Source organism: Xiphophorus couchianus, chromosome 20 (genome assembly GCF_001444195.1).
Source record: "Xiphophorus couchianus chromosome 20, X_couchianus-1.0, whole genome shotgun sequence".
NCBI classification, from domain to species: domain Eukaryota; kingdom Metazoa; phylum Chordata; class Actinopteri; order Cyprinodontiformes; family Poeciliidae; genus Xiphophorus; species Xiphophorus couchianus.
The window spans coordinates 6,477,452-6,500,011 of NC_040247.1; the positions used below are offsets into that span (position 1 = coordinate 6,477,452).

The window sequence follows — 22,560 nt, forward strand, 5'->3', positions numbered from 1 at the left end:
ACCAAAGGTTTAGTTTACGTAATAAAAAAAACTGAGTATTGTAGTTCTTTATGTACTAAAATAAAAAAAATAATCTCCCCTACAGTACCTGTCAGCAAGTATATTTAAATAAAAGACATTAAATTAAAGTGAAAGGAGGCAGGACATACTGACAGCTTGGGCATGATAAATAGCCTTGACTTGAACCTTCAACTTTAATACATTTTTTCCCCCAATTTTTTAATTAAAAAGTACAGTTTGATTATGAAACAGTACATTTCAAGGCAATTAAATATTTTACACCAGACTTTCTCTTTTTCCACATTTTGCAACGTCCGCGGTGGCTCAGTGTTTTTATGTAATCTATGAAAATAGTTAAAACTCTGAAGGGATAAAGTATTTCTGTTATTAAACATATTTTTTGTAGAGAATACAATTGCATGTGTTGACTTTTCTTGACGAAAAGAAAAGAGGAGGAAAGGAGATGATTTCAAGATCTGCAGCATCAAAAAGAGAAGGTCAATCTGTATTTGAGACATACTTAACGTCCCTCATGTCTTTCTGCTGCTTTTAATAATGTACAAGCGTTTCACCCCCACTTTGAGGCTTTTCGCTAACATCTGTTACATATAAAACCAGAGGCTATTTCACTTTTATCTCTTGCCTTCGGTCTTCTCAAAAGCCTGCTTGAAAACTTTCAAGTGTCCCATCTATAAAGGGACAGAAGTACAAGTGCACAACTATCACATTTAAGGTTTGAAGCAATTTGCAAAAAGTACTTATGCAGCCGAGAGAAAAAGTGCAAATCGCATTTGGAAATCCAGGACCCTGGAATTTTAAACATCGTTCAAGGTTGCATAGAGGCCTGCATGGGTAATGAGATGCAGGAGAGGCTCCGGCAAACGTAAGCATTTGAATATGTTTGATCATGTCCTGCCAAAGGAGTGACTACAGACGAGACAGGAAGACTTCAAGGTGGAACAAAGTAGTACACAGGGTCCTTGACTTACCTTCCACATCTCCTACTTTTATTACGCTTTGACAAGCTGTGTTTAGGGTTGATTTTTTCTTTTTTTTGCTGAATACCACTGTGAACATGAACTGGAGTCTGACTATTGATTTGACACAAAAAAAGCAAAAGGAATTCTTCAAGAGTGTAGGAGAAACATTGTGCTGAAGCCAGTTAAAAAACGAATTTACATATATTACCTTAGATTCACGCTTGTGCAGTTATTATGACAGCTGCAGCCAAAGTGTCTGATAGTGTTCTCTGCTATTTAATCTCACAGCAGGCTGGAGTGGAAAAGAAGAAATGGGCTTTTACCTACATTTGTATTTCTTCATATCTTCAAGTGCAACTGTTGGACTAAATTTAGGCAGGAAGTATTATGAGGCTACAAAATGATCTTATCGCTTTAAAACAACCGCCAATGACTGATCAGCATCCAGACAATGTTTAATACATTTAGCTATCTATGTACCAAAAGAAGCCACTGGGGCTACAAATAAAAATTAGCTTAAGCTAAATCTGGTGCAAAGCATCTTTTACACCCCCTTTTTTGCACATTGTACCTGTTAAATAAACTAAGCTAAATTGGGCTTAACTAAGCTAAACTAGGCTATAGGTTAAGCTTTCCCCTTTTCTAAGGCAACTTCAGATTTCAGTATCTTGCAACTATTTACTGCTAGTGTTTTTCACTGTTCAATAACAGTTTAAAGAGCAAAATAACATAAAAACAACTTTATGCTAACTTGTTGGTAAAAATATGATTACAAAATACTTAGATAACAGATGTTGTCTTGATGGATGCTTTTCAGTCAAATTTCTTTCCTCTACTTCCAAAAAATGAAAGTGTTAAAAGTGTTATAATATCTGAATGAACTGAACTTCACACTTTCCCCACATTGGGAATCCAGCCAATAGAAAACAACTTACATGAGCAAAGAGAAGAGAAAACAATTCAACAGTTTGTTTAAAAATGCTAGAAAATGTATTCTTTAAATTTCCTTTCAGATACAATATGATAAAACAATGACAACTAGTTCCTGATGGAGCTGTGAAATTAGTTCAAAAAGTTTGTTTGATCTGATGGAACTGGCACTGAACACTGAAGACAGATGTCATTACCCTCGAGCAGGATCTGTGTCCAGTCCTACTGATCTCACTGCCATGAGAACAGACTGTGACCTTTGTGGGTGGCTGATGTACCAAAACAACTTGGCTGTAATAATAACTTGACCATCCGAAAATCTTACGGCTTAAGGAAGAACCACCAACCTGTAGATTGCCTTTTAACATGGAGGTTTGACCCCTATTTCCTGTGGGGCATAGCTTTCAGCGGCCAGTACTCGGAAAATGGAGCTCTTTATAGGGGAATGATCATCAGACAAGTCCTGACAAGTCAATGTGAAACCATTCTCTAGAGAACTAAATGTCAGAGAGTTAAGAGTAAGGACTGTGAAAGAGTTAAGGTTGAAACAGCTCAAGCAGCAGCCGATCCTTAAAAGACTGAATGGCAGCTTCTAATAATACATTGTTTTGGTTGAAAGCTATTATTGGACAGGAAGTAGCTTCTGTCTCAATCTTTACAGACCTGTAAGTCTTTGTCTTTTTGATCATCTAAAGGTCTGGCATCAGACTTTCAAGAATGCGCCAATTGTGGCACAATGACAGCGTAGACCGCCTGGCACCACTCTCACATTATTATCCTTCATCGAGTTGTAACAGTTTTGTCAGAACTGGATTTTGAAATGTTAAGACTTAACAACATCAGAAGAAGTTTGGGAAAAAGTGTTTTCAATATATCTGGCTGGACCATTTATAGGAGCGAACTATCATGTTAAAAGATGATCAAAAACAACTTAATTTCTTTTGTTCTCTCATTTTGAAGAGCTGAATTTTTACAGCTGGGATTAGACAAAAAGCTCCTGGGCTTGGGAAGAAAGTCTAATACAATGCAAATTGAAATACCCAGGTTATGAAAATCTCTTCAGTTTTTTTTATTTTATTTTATTTTACTGATATTCAGTATAGCCATTCTGAGGTAATTGTAATTTATTAAATTCTGACTTCCCAGCCATTTTCTACAAGAAAAAAGTTTTCAGATTTCTCCTGCTGTGTCACATTTTTTTCTTTATTTTTTTAACCCAGCAAGTAATTTTAGAAAGATCTATAGGCTAAATATCAGAACTGGTTATGATGACCTTTGGCTAATTTCACTATCTGCAAATATAAGCTGTGCCCCAAGTTGATATTAAATACTAACTGTGTGCATATTTTAACAGAAAATAGCACTTTGGGGTACATAGCTCAGTGGATAAGCAGGCACACCATATGCAGAGGCCACAGTCCTCAATGCAGTTGCTCCTGGTTTGCTGCATGTCTACCCTTCTCTCTGTTCATCTACTAATGAAAGCCACTAGTGCCACAAAAACGTAACAAGAATATATAACACGTAAAATATGTTTTAAAAAGATTGCTATACAACTATGCAAAGATTTAAGTCACTCCCTCATTTCATCCATCCATCCATCCATTTTCCGTTCACCCTTGTCCCTAATGGGGTCGGGAGGGTTGCTGGTGCCTATCTCCAGCTACATTCCGGGCGAGAGGCGGGGTACACCCCGGACAGGTCGCCAGTCTGTCGCAGGGACTCCCTCATTTCTTTGTACTTAATTTGCTTCAACTGAGCCAGACTTTGTTTTGAAGGATTTCTGATGGTTTCAATTTTTTCTTTGGAGTATTTCTGGCACTGGACTGAAAATCAAAGAAAAATTAGCAACACTAAATTAGTGTGATGTGCATGTACAAGACAACTTGGCATAGAACCGATTTCAAACTGGATCTCTGGGGAAATTACTTGAAGCCTGTCATTCTCTGACAGTGTAGTAAACACAAGCACATCAGATTGGACCTTTTTCTACTTTAACTGTTTTCCTCCATCTCCCTTTAACATAACTTAGCTGGATGTTTCAGATGTTCTAGTAAAGTCTTTTACATAGCACCAAAAATGTCAACAAGCTAACAGTTTAGAAAAAAATACCTCTTGATAGGACTGTTTTCACATTGCTATTTTTCAAAAGCAGATAATCATCAAGATTAACATTCGAGGTATTGCGGTAACTCTCTTGGATTATTTTAAAGTTTCTGTTATTTTGAAGATCCCAACTTGTGTTAAATAAAAGGTTATTTTACAAGGAATGCAGTTCAGTGAGGAAAACCAGTTCTGAAAGGTGTAAAACTGAACATGAGGTGTTCACGTAAACTACATGTCATCTGTTGATAAATCTGTAATAAAATAAGGACAGCAATCTGCATATTATAACAGTGGTACATAATCTTTCATTATCGAAGATATTACATTCATCTTGCATATCTAGCAGTCAGTGCCATTACAAACCAAAGCATAATTTACTATTCATAGGTAATAAGTGAAGTGTGTGATTTTTGATTATTTTTGTAAAATAAATCAATTAAAAGTGTTAAAGAAATGGTAACATAATGAGGAACGTTAACTAAATCCGTAAGTTTTTTTTGTTTTTTTTTCCAGAAGTGTTCAGTGGTTAGTTTATTTAAAATTAGGCCTTCGTTAATTACATCAGTGAAAGCTATTTGTACAAGTCTAGCATACACTGCAAAGATTAACTACTTAATAAAATACCCTCACAGAATACAAAATGAATCCACAGGCACAGATAAGCCATTTTAAGCTGTTTACAAAACTGACTCTATGTGTAGGATATGGTGAGGAGGTTGGTGTTGCTCAGCAGGTGTCGACTAATCGCAAAGTAACCGCTTTTATCTTTGGCAAAATGCCCTGGAGCATAGCATCCAGCCTAAAATTACACACAAGAATTTTACATCTATTAACTTATAACCTTTCAGACATGCATCCCCTGTCGCCTCGAAACTATCTTCAATTCCTTGTAATTTCTTATCATAATTGAATTTGGTTGTAAGGCGTAGCCTTTAATACTTGTATCTGCAGCTTTGATGATGTTTTAAAAAAAATGACATTCGAAATTATCTCTGTGAAACGCATTTGATCTGTGAACTTTATTTAAAAGATATTTAAATAAAGGTAAGAGAATTAAAGCAATCAGACAAATCAGAGTAAAATCTCCAACTACAATTAATATCTTGTATTTTTAAAAATGAAAAGAAAAATGTGCAAGTAGGTTTGGAAACGTGTACATATCAGTTTCTATCATAGCACATACACAGATTGCTTGTTTTAGCAGTGTGCATGCAGAGGAGGAAACTGAAATCCACATTAAAATCTCCCCCCTGATAGCCACTGTGAGTAATCAAGATTTTATTATGCAAATCCAATAGAAATCTCAGATACCTCAGGGTCATCAAGCTAAAGGCTCCAGTTTCCCAGTCAAAACACACCTTCAGTTTGCATTTAATTATCTGGTCTGCCTTGACAAGAATAAACAACGTAAAGTCTTAATTTGGTTTATTACCCATGATGCTCTGAGTAAAATGTGTGCACAACATTTGGACTAGTATTCTTTCAGTTAAACAAATCCTCTTTCTAAATAGTGGAGAGACCGATTTACAAAAAATGATGGAATAAACATACATGAAACTTTAAATAGGTCGGAATAAGGTTATAAACCTTTATCCTAATCCCACATGTCAAAGATGCTTGGGCTCAAAGGTGCATGCTCAATACACAATTGTTGAAGCCATAAGCTGAGCCTCATCCAACTGCAAATAGTCCGGAGAGTTTCACAGGGAAATTACCTTTGTGTGTGTAATATTTAAAACAACATCAAATAAATTATTATTATTATTATTAATACAGCCAAGAATACGTTGGAAAACTAGCCAAAAAATTTTTATCAATAAAAATAAATAAATAAATATTTTAGATAAAGAAGTAAAAAGTCAGATTTCATTTACATTCAAATAGTCTGCACTGACTGGAAACACATAAGTCAATTAAACAAATGGCAGATTGATTTTACCTGATGTGATTTTAGCCTGATGTGGCTAATGGGTAGAAAATAGGAAAATTCCTGTTGAGACAACTGGGTTTAGGAAACACGGGAGCCCGTGTTAGTCTGTCAATTGTTTTGGGCTAATGAAAGGAGGACAGGCCAGGCTTACACTCACAGGTTCAACCTTGGTTAAAACAAGTTTAGCTTCTGGATTTTGTCTCTATTCCAAGGTGTAATTTTAGAAAATAAGAGTAATGCTTTCACTGCTTTTATTAAATCCCAGTGTTCACTGGAAAAATGTGTGCTGGGTAAATATTTCTTCTAGGTGAGAGTTATTCATAAATATTAACGGTGGTGGAAAAACAACTCGATTTAGCTCAAAATAAAAAACAAAATGCCTCCAGCTGTACAGAGATGAAGGGATTCATTTGAACTTCACCTTAAGTGTTGACAAAAGGTAAAAGATTTAGAGCCTGAGTCTTCATTTAGAACTGCTGTGGGTCAGTATACCATGTTAGGTGGAGCACATAGACTCAACGTAGCTCGTTACAATACATAAGCATGTTACATACAGATCTTCCATAGATATGTGAATATATTTTTGGTGCTAATGTAACCCCTTAGATTTAGACCTGCTCCTTCTCCGGTCACATCCAACTTCAGTTTGTCCCAGTCTGAATTTGGAAAACCAGGGGGAATTTGCTAGTTGCTATGCTCAGTGAGCAGGCTAACTAAACGAGCAACACAAACAGCAGTTTTAATGGAGTTTAGGCCTTAATGAGTCAGAATAGAAGTGGGAGCAGAAAATGAACCAACACATTTTAGCCAGGAGATCACTGTGTTATATCTGATTTCAGATGAACAAACTGACAGAAGACATGTCTTAAAACTCTTCAAGTTGTTCGCTTTATTAGTTCTTAGTTAATACAAATAAATTGGGCTTCCTATAAGCCATAACTGTATGTAGAAAATTGTTGCAATATCTCTGTCCTCTCCTCAGTGAGCTTACACAGTAAAATGAGAAAGATTGAATGATATTTGATGTTTGCCCAAAAACGAGCAGCTTATCATTTCCCCCCTCACAGACTGGCCTCTGTGCAAATAACTGTGACAAACTAAGGCAAATATCCACATTTGTTACTGTCACTTTGAGCTATATGACAATTAAGCCAAACTTGGCATACAGAGCAAGGGCAAAACCTGGATATTAATATGAAACAGTGAAACATCAGCAGCATGTTGAAGAGGAAATGATGAGGAAAGGAAGTGGAAGTAAAATGATGAGGAGGACGGGGAATAATCTAAATATGAGTTGAGAGAACACCTATCACTGTGTCCTTTGGTTATAAGTCTGTTCATCCATCAATCAAGCCACTCATCTTGATGGATAACTCAGCACGGACACAGAGACAGTAGCCTGTGGGGAGCCTTTAATATGGCAGGAGTTCTGGGGACGCCACTGAATACTAATGAGGAGCAAAACTAATTCTCATTAGTTGGCCTGATGCTGTGCTGGAGCAGCTGAAGCATCATGTCTGTGAGGTGAAACGCAAATTTGACATTTTGAGGGAGGCAGACTGGGAGAAACAAGTACAAGTGTTCCCCCAAGCTGATCCATTTTCTCCACGGTAACCGAGGTCAGACAAATTTAGAGCTCCGTGTTTGCGAAGGATCACTCAGCCTCTGTTAGGCTGTCATTTGTATTTGTGAGGGCACTCGTTTGTCTGAACATGAATTCGTGATTAAGGGGGTTATGGATTCATGTTGAATATTTCAGAATGAGGGAGTTTGTTCCAACAGTTGATCTTGATATTTCAATCAAGAACCTGCTGCAGTTGAAATGAAAACCAAAGGAACTGTTTGGCTGTTCTTTGAGTGAAGCTTTGGAATAAATTATTTCTATGTTTCATGCTGAGAATAATAGAATCAAAATCGCCAAATCTGGCAGCTGCTAGTTTCTAGAAAAAAGTTATATAAAACTGACAAAGAACACCCCATTTGAGATTTAGTGAATAGGAAAGACAAGGATCGTTCATTCGCAGTGCTATGGAAGTCTCAGTCAACACTGCAGAAAGGAACGGAGGCAAACAGAGCTGGGGGACATGAATAATTCAGCAGCTCTGCCACACAGAGCCCTGGATTCCCATCCTCCACATCTTCTACTTCACCAAACGGGATCCCACGAGACCAAGAATGGGATTGTAGCACAGCTCAGTCAGCATAGCGAGTGCATTCTGGTCCACACCTCTGTGAATGGAACCATAAAGCCTCATTATGCTGTGGAAAAGACTTACATTAATAAAGCAGAACCTTGTTTTAAATCATAATGATGATACTGCCAACTGAATGCAGATTAGCCAGTGTACTTTGCGATAAACCGGTGACCTGTTGAAGAGGATCGCACCATTTGTTCCCTTTACAACATGAATAGGCAGTTATGGAAAAACGACGGATAGACGGATGAACAGATGAACAGACAGATGAATAAATGGATGAATTCAGCACTTCATCCATCATTCTCAGTTATCATACACTGCATTAAAGAAGCAACTACCCTGAGAGAAATGTTTCATAAATGTATTCTGGTAATTTCCTTAGAGTAAGCACATTTGGATGAGAACTGGCAGAAGCTTTGAATGCAAAATAAGCTTCAAAAGGAGATGCAGAAGAACTTCGGAGTGTTTGGTTAAATGTGAAGATTGACAGACTGCCATTCAGATGGACAAACAGTCGTATTGAATCTCCATACAGACTTTCTAACAGGGCAGTGTGGAGATTGTGAAGTAAAGTATTTCAAAATCTGATTAGCATCTGGTTTAAGCGTTCTTCATAAAATGACCCTGAGCATCCCTTAATGAGACTTTTATAAACAATGTTTATAAATGTTTTCAGTCAGAAGCTTCTTCAGAACCACAGTGATACTAACAGCTGTGGGAGATCCTTCCTGCCCACAGCCATCACTTTCTGCAACAACTCTTTGAAGAAACCATTTAAAATGAGAAATTTTAAATGGGATTAATACTTATTAATTCAATTCAATTTTCAATTGAATTGAATTGGTGGGACTATAGGTTTCAGGCCAGTACCCTTCCATAGGACCCATGTTTAAACATCAAAAGAAACAATGGTGGGTGGACTATACTAAAACATTGTACTCAAGTATAAGCAGCACTACTTACAACATATTTTTATTCAAGTAAAAAGTAGCTGTCCAAAAAAATAATCAAGTTACAATAAAAAAAGTATATGGTAAAAAAAAAATTTATTCAATGCTTAATAATTATATCTTCAGACAAACCATAGTTATGTGTAAATTTTGGATGGTTGGTATTGGAGTTGGAAAGAGGATTGGAAGGGTTAGACTGGGAACCCTCAAAGCTAGTGGGAGTGCAACTGGTTACTACCTAACTCTGATGAGAAACCACATCCAGATTTGATTTATTTGCTTCAATACAATTTGAAGAAATGAGTCTGGGGAATATTTTTAATTACAAGTTTCTAAATGTTTGCTTGTTTCTGTATTGTTATGTAGACATTGTAGTGAGTTTCTCAAGGTGCTCTTTGCATTTCAGTGCATACAGAAAACAAACCAGGCTAAGATACAAAGTTAATTAAAAATGAACAGACTTTTTTTGAACAGAGTAATATGTCATTCTCTATTATTCACAGAAAGTTAAACTCTACTGTCCTATAAACTCGTATGTGTAAACTGAATGAAACACAAACTGAGGCTTAATCACAGCGCGGGGAAACAAGCTTGAAACTCACTTTTCCGACTTCAATATTTCTTTGCAGCTCTCGTGGGACAGCAAGTGGTCTGCTAGGATACACTTCAAAGCAATTTATATATATTCCTCAGTTGCTTTTATTTGTTCTTTAGAACAGATTTATTATCATCTGAAGATGAGTTTTCACCACTGGAGTCATTTCCAGGAGCCCAATTACCCTAAAGAAACAGACCTGTTGCTGAGGCACTACCACTGAGATTATTGGTAGCTATCAATGTTTCTGATTGATGGAGATTTACCAACTCAGTATGGAATAAAAAGTATTGAGAGAGAAAATATGGATTGTTCATCTGATTGATTTTCACTGTTTTCATTCTTTAGTAGAACATAGAACACTAAAGTAATCATTTGTTCTACTTCCAGGTTTGGGAGTTTTGAAGACTGCTTTCTAAACAACTGCACCTCTGATGAAGAACACCAGGAACACACATACGTATGTGCAGCAAAGGAGCATTAGGTAAATTCACAACAAGGTCTTAACGATGACAAATATATGTGTGTAAGTTAGTAGAAAATTCTTATTCCTTTATATTTTCACACACTTAACATCTTGAAAGAAAATATGTTGTTGCTGGAAAGAATTTTGTTTTAATGCCTATTCATTATCTATTTTAATAAAAAAATATTCAGCATATATATCATGAACATGTTCTGCTAAAAACCTCAATGGCTTCTATATTCACAAAAGGAAAAAAAGCAGCAAATCATAAACAACTGGATAACTTTTTAATATTATTTTTAATAATAATATTTTTCAGCCAACTGAGGATTTTCGCTGCCACTTTTCTAGCTTCCTGTGGCAACTAGCTGTACTGCAGTGCAACAACTCCCTTCTGTATAAGAATATGTTCTGCTTTATTTGTTTGACTTTTAAAATTTCAGTTCTCTCAAATTAAACTACACCAAGCAATGCTTATGTTACTTTCTCGGACAGTGTTAAAAATATGAAATCTTTGCTGCTGCTTGTGTAAAATTTTATTGGAGTGAAGTTGAAATTTATTTAGCGACCACATGAAGGACTTTAACTTTGATAGATCCCGTACTTTCTCCACTAATGACGAAAATTGGTTCACTTCAGATAAAAATAATTTAACTAGTTTCCATCACCATCCTACAACCCATGAATTGTAGAGACAATTTCCTGCTGTTAAACCAAAACTGCACTCAGATGAATAAATGGTCTTTTTAAAAAATATTTCTTCATGAAGAAAATCTGAGAACATCTGCTTTTGCGCCTTCAATTGTTTTAAATAATTTAATCTTTCAAAAATGGGAAAGTTTGATTATGTATAATAGCATATTTAGTTGCTTCACCAACTCCACTGATCAGCGAGAAAAGCTATGAACCAATGGAAAAAGTTCTCAGGCTTACAAGTATTCACAAAGTAATAAGGTTGGCCGACATAGAACGGCTTTGCATTCTATGTCCCTAACTCTAACTCTAACCTCCCGTTAACGCTCCTGTTAATACCACACATCAACAGGTTTGGCTTCAATGTCAGGAGAAAGTAGATTGTGAAATATTTCGGGGCCTAGGTGATATAGCTGCCTCACAGGTGCTACAATATGAAGGAAAATAAATTATTCAACTCTGCAGTAGTGTAGTGTAATTTTTCTATGCTTTTAAATCTAATCAAAGCAAACTAATTGGCTAAAAGGAAGTTTTCTGTTTTAGGCAGAGAAGTTTGTCAGAGAAGAAACGACTGGTATGTCATGTGATTGTAAGCAAAGGAAATGCAATGAAGGAATGCAAAAGAATGTATAACTGACCAAATAACTATGTGAGGTAAGGATATTCCAAATAGACACTCAGGCTTTTGCTGATTACTTCAAATTTAGATTCCTTATTATAGCTGAAGATGCCAACAGCGCAAAAGTTCCAGATCTATTGTTAGTATACCAATCTGATTCATTTATTACTATATTTTTGTTGTCAGTTTGTGGTTAAATAAAATGTCAAATAGAAAAATGGCCTTCAGAACCAGCTTTGACATTCATTTGTCATTTATATTGTGGAATAGAAGTCTGATGTTACCTTTTATGACAGAAGCTGCATAACATTTAGACATGTTGCGACTGCCAATTGCAACCAGGGAGCTCAATATAAGAGGCTCGTGAAGATAATTTCAATGAAATCTGAAGTTTAAAGGAACTTAAGGTCTTGGTGCTGGTGGTCACAGAGCATCATAAGACATAAGTGTAATTGATCCAGCAGGGAAGCCACAAGTCAGTTGCAGTTCTGCAGCACAGTACGTGTTTGTCAGGTCCAAGATGAATTGTACAGGTGTTGAGACAGCTACAACAATGAGGGAGCCAGTGTTAGGTAATTCAAGACATAATAGTTTAATAGAAGATTTGCTACAAATCATTATCCATGACAAAAAAGCAAAACAATCGTTCAGAATACATGATGGCTATTACACAATTCTTAAACAAAAAATATATTTTCTTTGTTAAAGAAGCAATAACAAAACTGTTATCTTCTTTTAATTGGACAAAAATTTGACATCAAGAGGTAAGTGGTGTTTTCCAAGAAAGTATTTTGAGTTTGAATGGAGGAAAAAAAATAGCAAACATAGGTTTATAATTTAGTTCACTGAATATTCAGTGCGTATAAGTTTGTGCATGTTTATTTGACTATGCACTTCAGAATGTTAGTTGTGGTTTATGATGTATGAGGGTTTTGGTGTGCTGAAACTAACAATGCAAACTTAAAGATGAACCTAAATGACATCTGACTATTACTGCATTTTATTTTGCACTATTTGATGACAATAAAGCATTATTATTTTTGTTCTGATGCTCCAGTAGATTTACAGATGCACCGAAACCACAGAAACCTTAAAATAAATATGTTGGATTTTTTTTCTTTGAGAGAGTTCTCGCAGGCAAAATATGTTTGACTCATCTGTTGTTTAGTCGTAGGAGGTTAGTGGTTTGAAATTCCAACAGAATTTGATTTTTTCCTTGTACAGATCATTTTAATCTTTGGCAGAATTAAGAAGGGATCTGTTGCATTTGATAGTTTTCCATTTTTACAGATTGATTGACTTTGTTTTTGAGTAAACAATTCGCAGACCTCACTTTTTCATCCACATACACAACAGACATCCCTATCTCCCACATGCTGCCTTGCTTTACTGTTTTCAATCACTGAGATGGGCATTATGGTGGAGCTCATTTTTCATGGCTGCCCAGCTGTAATACGGAGGTTTATTACAACAGTACAAAGATTAAACTGAGTTTTATTGATCAAAGGCTCAATGAAGTCAACAGTCACCAGAAGGGAAATAGAGACTCTTCTAAGAGGTGAAGTGTGTGTGTGTGTGTAGGGGTGTGTGGGGTGGGGCAATCTGTAATGGTCTTGGATGTTTAGATCTCTTGCAAGCCAAAGATATGAGGGTGAAAGAGCTATGTTTTTGATTTTGAGCATGTTATTGACGTGCAGAATTGTTTTTTCAAATAAACAACTGACAACCCTCCTACATGATTTCTTGGCCTCTTTTGTTGTGTGCCTATTGAACAACACCCACATGTCAGGATCATGTGTGGCTTAAAGAAAAAAAAAAACCTTTCAAGACAAATCAATTTGTGCATGCTCACCAGCAAAAAGAGTCATCTTCACTGACAGTACACAGTATCATCTAGGACTAAAAGAAAAACAGTATTCCAACCCACACAACATCATCTGGATGGTTCTCTTAAAAAATATATTTATCATATTAAAGAATTCATTAAAATATATATTTCCTAAAGAGACTCTACATCTATTGCTTTCTGTTCTGCTTATTTGCTATAATAGAGATACTTTTCTTAATACACAACAAATACAATGCCTTGCAAAAGTATTTTCATTTTCTACATATTTTGACATTTTGTCAAGTTCCAATCACACATTTTAATGTATTTGAACAGGATTTTAAGTATCAAACAAGCATAAAGTTTTTATGATGTAAAGCACTTTGAACTGCTTTGTTGCTGAAATCTTATACCTAAATAAGACGTTTGAGTGATAAAGTACAGGGCCGGCCAAAGGCATAAGCAAACTAAGCAGGGCCCCAGGACCACCATTTAAACTTTAAATGAGTTGATTCTCAAGGTTGGCTTTGCATATTTCTGAGGTATTTTTGGCTTCAAAACGCCGTGTTTGATAACATTTGACAAGAGTAATTTAAACTTCTCAATGTTTGATATTGTCTAGCAAAATGATTTTACATCAGGCTACATGGCTACTGCATTAACATAACGACGAGCTGCTCCGAGCAGGAGTTGGTGATATGTTGTTTGCTGCTGATCATTTATGTGGCTAAAGCAAACAATATTTTTACATGAAGTTATAAAGTATGTGAAACTTCTGTAAAAATAATTTGAAGGCTCAGAATGAGGCAGCAAATGATTTAAAACTGGCACATACTGTAGTTTGACCTTCCAGCCAATGACTCTAAAGAGGCAGAGACATAATAGATTAGTTTAGATCGTGTGTTAAACTGGCTCTGTAACGTAAGCGGTGCTCAAATGTTGCCATCTTTGATCAGATCTGAATGATCTTAAGCTAATTTAGAATAATTAAAATTACACTCACTAGAAGTGTTAGACATATACTCCAAAAGCCTTGCACCTGTAACTGCAGCAGAAGGCTGTTCTACGAAGTGCTAACTCAAGTGGGCTGAATAAAAACGCTCTCCAGACAGCCGTTTTATTTTTCTTTCTGTTTGATGAAATTTTACTTCCATCTTACAATTTTTATACCACTTTATGCTGATATTAAGCTTGTTGCACATCAGAGCAATAAAAACACATGGAGTGAGACACTGCTTTTTCAAGTCACCACACAATATCTCTTTTTTTTTTTCATCAGTCTGTTTCTGATGGTGGGCACTGTATGTCTCTGTGTTATGTGAACAAAGAGTGACTCACATTGAATGGGAAGTCAATGTAAAGTCAATGACTGGCTTGAGTACAAGAGAGAATGAAAAATTATCTTTAATAAGTGCAAGTAATAGGGTTTTCTAAAAGGTTGTTATTTTTTTTTTTTTTTTTTTTTTTAGAAATCATGAGCTGATTCTGTGGCAGTGAAACATAATCAAAAGTGGCACACAACAATGAGAGCAGATGGAGGAGGACAGAGAGGCAGTAACACTCCTCTGTGTGACTGCAGAAAAGCCAAGATATGACGGTCCCTTCCAGGGTTCTGTTAATCAGCGTCGTCCGAGCTGATATTGTCTGCTACCATAAGCAGCTACTGAAGAGGATGTAATGTTCTTTGGTCAACAGGAAGTGCTCAAGTTGAGGGAAATTGTGATGCCGGGTCACCTCTTTCTCTGAATTAGAGGACTTTTTCAGATCAGGTTGTTCTGGAAAACACTGTGGCTCTGAATTAGGTCAATAGGAAACTAATGATGGGGTTCCAAGGAAAGAAAACCTAAAAATGGGCTGTAAAATTTCTGCTTAGCATTGAGAAAGTATGTTTTTTTTCTCATATCCTGTTAAACTTTTACAATTACTTAATTTATTGCCATAGAAACATACTTAAATGTTTTAATTGTAGTACTGCTGTCTGCAAAAAACTTGAAAGATGGGAATAATTTTTCTACGTATTCTTACCAAAACCACACAGTTATGCTACCTTCTCTAAAACTCCTTATTCTGTGTTGGATTTAATCTAAAATATGTCTATAATTTTTTATTTTTTTGCAATGTTTTGTTTTCATTCAAACAAAACATGTTGAAATGTTGGACTCAGAAGTGATACTTTCTTTCCACTATCATCTGTGAACAGACCACAGGGGACAAAATAAGCAACAAAGCCAAGGATTTATGAGGCAGCAGACCATGGAGGAATAATGACATGACTTCTGCTTGAGCAACGCCTGATGGATGGATTTGTACCAGCTGTCCATGGCTTAATTGCTGTTCAGTGAAATTTTTGAGAACAACTAGAGAAGCTAGAGAAGAAATTATTTGTGTATATTGTTCGTAGCATTCATGCATGTTGGTTTCTTTCTCACACTTTCATGATTTGCGCATCAAGTGACATAAAATGTTAATGTTAAATGTCAAAAAGTCAGATATGGTGATATTTTCTGACTCAAACTGAAAGGAATTTAAATTCCAACACACTCAATTTTCGGATGTTTCTATATTTATTCCTAATTGAAGTTCTTCTTACTAACTTTAATTTAAAATATATATGAAAAGAAAATCGATCCCCTCATCCTGTTAACAAATCAACATAATCATTTATTAGTTTTCTTGGAAAAGTAAGTGTACACTCTGTTTCTTAATGGTGTACATATTATAAGGTCTGAAAATAATTATTGGCTTTTTATGTGAATCATAATTTTCTTCTGACATAATCTCCAAGCACAACCAGAGGCCTCTGTCACACTACACCAGCAACCCTTTCTTCTTAAAATTAAGGTCTCCTAACTCACCAATTTCCCCCTCCTGCAGTTTGCTCACACACTTGATGCTTATATTTTCCCTGAACAATTGCAGTGCAGCTGAGGTCTGAGTAATGAATACTGATCTGTTAAGCAGCCTCTGTACCCTTCACCTTTCAGGTAAACTGTCCTTGCTCAGCCCATTTGAAAGCATTCTGCTCTGCCAATTATCATCTGATTTAAGTGTTTGGCCGTGACTCTTAACTGAACAATGTTATGCAGTAGCACTTTGAACAACAAATAATAAGTGCTCTAACAAAAGAAAATGTAAAAACATTGGTTGTACTTCACACTAGTGTGATTGCATTGAGCTTTTAAGCAAATCTGGGTTCAGGTAGAGTTCTTGAGAACAACATCATAAAAGCATCTATGGAAATATGTTCCTCAGTTATAAAAGCAAACATGTCATAGACAGCATATGAAATACATCAGTAGTCTGACAGTCCCCACTTTTTGTGCATCTGCCAGCTCAGTGACATTAATCCATTACTCAGTTTCTGAATGTCACTCTCTGTTTTGCAAGATTGAAATTTTCCAGGCCTCGAAAATCTAATACCCTCCTCGTTAATGACAGAATGGTTAGTGGAGATGATTGGATTTCTTTCAATGAGCTCTGCGCGTTCCAAGAAAAATCAATAGCAATTTGAAAATTTGGTCTCAGACCAATTGGGCTTCTTAGAAAGCGAGCCTGATTTGAAATGGCCTTTCTTGGAAAATTTTTTAAAACAGCAAAATGAAGTGGTTATAAGTGTTGGCAGTTAAGATCTGTGGATGAGCAAAGTCCAACTATTAAATAAAATCTGGGCAGAATTGAAATCAGTAAGTTTGGCATCATTTGGTCACATATTTGATACTTCAACACTTTTCTTTGCTAGACAAGACTTGCAGAAAAGTCCCTAGTGAAATTTTATGATGAAGAAAACACAGTTAATTTTGACCTAAATTAAGAAAATGCTGAAAGTGTAGCTGATACTAGACTAGATGTGTACACCAAAACTACCAAAGCATCAAATTTCAAAGAAACTGCAACACTATTTCTCAAATCTGAGACACGGCAGCAGGCTTTTTGTTGATTGATTAATTGTGTCATTTATATTTATTTTCACATAATGCACTCAAATCATGTGTGACAGTTCTAGTCATCAAATTTTAAAAGCTGCGTCTAACAAATAACTTTTGCTCAAAATGACAAAAACGATTAAGTGACAGAATGAGTGCATAGATATTTTTTTGTCATTTAAAAAGCTATTTGAATAAAAACGGAGATTCATACACTGATATTTAACTTTATGGTGCTTTTTTACATAGTTTTTATAACTATAATTTACCGGAGGCTTGAGAAAAGACTTGAACGCTATTTGAAATTACAAGAGGTGAGGACAGAAAGATCAGCTGTGGCAGTATTATGTGCACTTTTCTCTGTCTTTTGCATAATAATTAATCAAAAAGGTCAAGGAGATCATTAATTACGCGGCAGAAGGTTAATGGATTTTATTTCTAACAGGGTTGAGAAAATGAGGAAGTTTGGGCATGAAATGAAGTTGTTGAACATGATGTGGACAGAAAAAAATGAGGAAAAGGAGAGGAGGATAAAAAAAAAATCACTTATATACAAGGTCATGTTTCTGCACCATCATTAAATTTTGGCTGCTAATCAAGTCATTTTCTGCAGACCTTTACAACATGGACCAAATCCAATTCCTTTCACTTTTTGGGAGTTTGGAGGTAATTTGTGCAGGCAAAAGCCTTTCATATTCACACCGAACAGCAAAACAATCACTTCCATAAAACTGTTTTGGGATTTTGTAGAGAAGGCCTTCAGGCTTGGAGGCAGATATGAGACAACAACATTTAGGTTTGATGACTGAGGTAAAGTGTTCTTCATTAAAACACATTAGAATAACACAGTTATGCAAAACATACACAGCATACTTTACTGCCCATTTTTATTGGATAATAGAGAAGCGAGATACTCACATTTCCATAATTGCATTTTAATTCATGGTTAAAAGTGAAAACAAACAACTGGGTGAAAATAAAAGCAGATGTTTTTGGCGGCATCCTTGACTGTTTTACGGCAGACTCCCCCTTCATTTAGAGTTATTTAAAATGGAAATCATATTCCTTTTTCACCCAACTGACTATGACATCTGAGATTGGAATTTGGACATTTCTGCAACAAAATGCATAAAAAAATTTAGAGAAGGTCTATTTATTTATTTAAGACCTTTATGAACTTGTTTTCCTGCTAACATCTATTTGAATCTGACAAACACATTTAAAATCTATAAATCTCACTGCATGTAATGAAATATTGATAGCCTTAATAATAATAATAATAAAAAAAAAACAAGATAGAAGACAGTTTTGGGTGAGTTTCACCAGGCTAAATTTCCCAGGAATATTCACTTTCCTCAGAAGAAAAGCCTTTTTCAATTCAGTTTCGCAATAAATGGGTTTTTAATCCTTTCATCTCAAGTAAAATTACCATGAAGTGATCTGAGTTAAATCAAGTTCAACAGAGGATCTTTTTTGTTACATTTTACACCAAAAGTATTTTTTCTGAGGTTAATGAAACCTCAGAAAACTTAGTCTCTTTGAATAAGTGCTTTAAATTCACTGTACGAGCTCAGATCCTCTCTGACCTGCACTCCTGGCACAACAGTAGATAGCTCACTAACAAAATCAAAGAAAAACCGAGCAAGAGTAAGAGGTACGGTTTTAACATGCATAATAAATAGCTTATCAGCAAGGCACTCCCTGCAGCATACCAAGCTGCTACTTTTTATTTCTGTAGACATATTTTCCCAGTTCATTAGGAAAGAAACATGCTTTTGTGTAATAAATGTCTTCTGTATGGATATTATCCTCACAATGTGGAATGCACCAGAAGTGACTGACCTAATGCAATTATGCTGCATTCACCAGTTTATTTAATTAAATGGGATTTTGAAAACAGGTCCAAATCAGAAAGACAGAAAAAAGTAACTTCATTTAGATGATGTGATTGATGCATACACTGTTGTGAACTAATTCAAACAGGAAATGTAATAAAGTGTGACATAATTTCAAGCATCATGGTGGTTGTCAACAAAGCTGGTTTGGTTCCATGTCTAAATGTGAGAAGGAAAAATAGAGAGATTCAATCTTCAGTCTTATATATTAAGGTTTCAATGAATCTTTTTCACTAAAACTTTTTTGTTTCACTTTAAATCCAAAATTTTTCACTACATTTACTTTAGAGTCAGTGTTAATATTTTCAGTTTCCTTTTAATATTTCATCATTCTAGCCTTATACTCTATATGTAGTTTGTGCTAATGCTAGGAACATCATTCTTCAACCAGAAAATTGCAGAGGGGCGGCTGTCATATTTTCTGCAGAAGCAAAGAAAATACTGAGTGAAAATAAATATTTTTATCTACAGTAATTTCTTTAGTAATAAATGTGTCTACAACCTAAAAAATGGCTATGAAATACTCAAGATGTCCAGGAATACTCAAGATGTCATTATTCTGCTGGAGAGCAGAATATGGGTTTGTCGTGGACTGAATACATTGTTGCTCACAGAGGGTCTGCGAAGGGAGTGGGAGCCTGAATTGCCTTCAAAATTGAAAATGGGTGAAACCTGGAGGGCTTAAAGCAAAATAAAAAAGATAAAAACTGAACCTTATAGATAGCTTAAAGTCAATTTCTGTGAGATCATTATCCATTTATCATTGGAGTACAGAAAAGACAGTTTTTATTAGACTGGTTTTTCCTTTGTTTTCAAAGTTAAAGCTTAGAAATGATTTGAATGCAGGGTGTCCTCAGAGTTTCATTCTAGGAGCACACTAAAAGTCAAACGGAGTTTGTGAGGCAATCCAAGAACTTTTGAACTAGCTCAGCAACTTTCAAAACACTTGATCCAACGCCTGCTGAACAATAAACTGTATCAAAATAATTTGGTGGTTTAGACATAAAACAGTTTTATTTCTCTTGTAGGATTATTGCTGCTTCACACACCCCGAGACATCTATTCTGCGACTCTGGCAGCATCTGAGTTGAAAATATTGTCATCACAAGACAAAAAGAATGACAGGAAAGATGGACGAGACTTTGAAAGCAAATGGTGGCTGAAGGCAGGTGGGTTACATCAAACAGACGTGCTGATCTGAATTTTAATGCATAAATCACAGATATAGTTTTTTGGTCACAAAGAACTGCCCCAGATATCTGTTGAAAAGCCCTGCATCAAACACAGCAACACACCCTGATATGAGAATTACATATTTCACTTACAATATAAGCACTATTAACTGTGTTTGCTTGTGATTTTGTTTTTATAATGCCTTCGCTCAGTTTCTGTGATTATTGGAATTTTTTTTTATTCACTTATTGTCAGAGAATTTCAGCTGAGATTGGTGGGAGAGAAAAGGTTTCCTCCTCTTGCTGCAGCTGAGTTGCTTCACCCAAAAAGTCAGGATTTAATCCAGACGTTTTTGCCACCATTATTGCGCATATTAAAGAAAAAAAGCTCCAAAGAGTTCATTTTCAAAAGACCCAAAACAAGTAAAATTCATCCCTCCACTAGCAATGCCAGGTTGTGACAGACAGTGTGACAGGTTTGATGAACGACCTATGCATGCACACAATGGAGGCAATTTAGAGACACCAATTAACCTAAAAGTCATGTTTTTGATATGGAAGCTATGGAGACTATGGAGAGAGCCCTGTCACAGTTTATTGCGTTTATGACACAATGAGTCACCAGAGTTTCTCTCAGTTCAACAGCAGATGTTTCGCAGACAGAATAAGTATAGCCTTAAGAGTGTTATTATGACTAACTCAGATTTCAACAGATTTTAGATTTCAAGTAAAAGGGCAGATCACAGTTTTTGATGGGCTAACATTAAAAACCCCAGCTGCCAGAAAACTGATTATTATATTTAATTTCTGTTTTGGATTAATAAAACAGAAACACTACTTCCAATAAAGACTTTTCACGTCTAAATGTGAGTGCACGCATTCGAAATGGAAAATATGCCCTTTAACTGCTTCAAAATTTTACCCAGCTGCTTTCACTTGCAGCGCATTCACAGATGTGAATAATTATTTATTTAGAGAAGTGTTGATTTCTCCAGCTACGTAGAGCTGCACAGCAAGGTGCAGCATCAGTTGCAGAGTGAGGATGGAGTAGCGTAGGAGGCAGCGCATTGGACGGCGGGGGGCGGGGGGGGGGGGGGGGGGGGGGTCACATGACAGTGACAGCATGTGCGCTTTAAAAGAAAGGAAAATAGAGTTGGGCATCAGATGAGGATCGGAGGCGACATCTGCAAACTAACTGCGCCTCATTTTTCTGCTGCTGCTCTTATCTGCTTTTTAAATGTTTTTTTTTTTTTACACAAACACGGCTGAAATAACTAAACTATTCAGTTTCTGCAGAATAAAGGCACAGCCCTTCACTGCGCTCGTCTTGATCACAATAGAGGGGAAGAGCGTCCAATCAGAGATTCACTCTTTCTAAAAGGTAAGAGGTTTTAACTTTTTTTTTTTTTACCGCAATTTTGCGGAACATTTAGCGCTTTTCTGTAATTGCGAATGAATTATTTGAGGTCATGTTGAAGAATTTATGAAACAACCTATTTCACACAGTATTCTTCTTAAATATTGATATCATGCGTGCTGTAGCTCAATGTGTGCGGCTGCTTTAGAAAGCTCAGAGAAATTATACCACAGTGTGCAGAATCAGGAATGTTTCGACTCACTAGTACGACCCAGTTACGTTTACTGCAGCAGCATTTGAAATATTAGTGTTTGATATCTAATTAATTTGCTTTGTAGACGTGAGATTAACGTGCCCTCTGAAATCAGAAAATAATTGGGTGCAATTAGGAAATTGTTGTCTTTTAAACTCTGCAACATGCTGCAGGAAATTAATCCTTATGGAAACATATATTATGTTGGCTAAGTTGGCGTTTGGAATTAATTAGGGGAAACGTTGAAGAAAAGGAACTGCAGGTTTTTATTTATTTTACTTTTCTTGTGAATTTCCCTCCTTAAGTTAAACTTTCTTTTTTTCAAAAATGCTTTTTCTAATTATTGTTCAGGTATGAATAATGAAGTCAGAAATCCATGAGTCGGAGCATCTCCTGTTGATCAGGATTTTAAAACACCTTTTTTTTCCATTTCTGATTTCTTTTGAAACAAAGCAGCATTGTCATTTTGAACTTGTTGCTGACCAAGGCACTACTAATCTTGTTTAGGTTATGTGATACCTCACAACAGATTCCTCTTGAGACAGAAAATATTGAAATCAATCTGGAAGTATTTGCAGGACATGACTGTTGGAACTGGTTAATGTGGATGGTTATACATGTTTTGGTAAACTGTGTCATATTTACTTTCAACCCAATTAATTATT

General features: G+C 35.9%; 1 protein-coding gene across 1 annotated transcript in view; it reads left to right on the forward strand.

Moving 5' to 3' along the window:
* Positions 1-21,397: 21,397 nt before the first annotated feature.
* rap1gapb (RAP1 GTPase activating protein b) overlaps positions 21,398-22,560 on the forward strand; it is a 108,713-nt gene continuing 107,550 nt past the window's right edge. The window contains exon 1 of the mRNA XM_028002312.1: positions 21,398-21,666. The gene's annotated coding sequence lies outside the window, so the exon portion shown is untranslated. The remainder of the gene's footprint in view (positions 21,667-22,560) is intronic.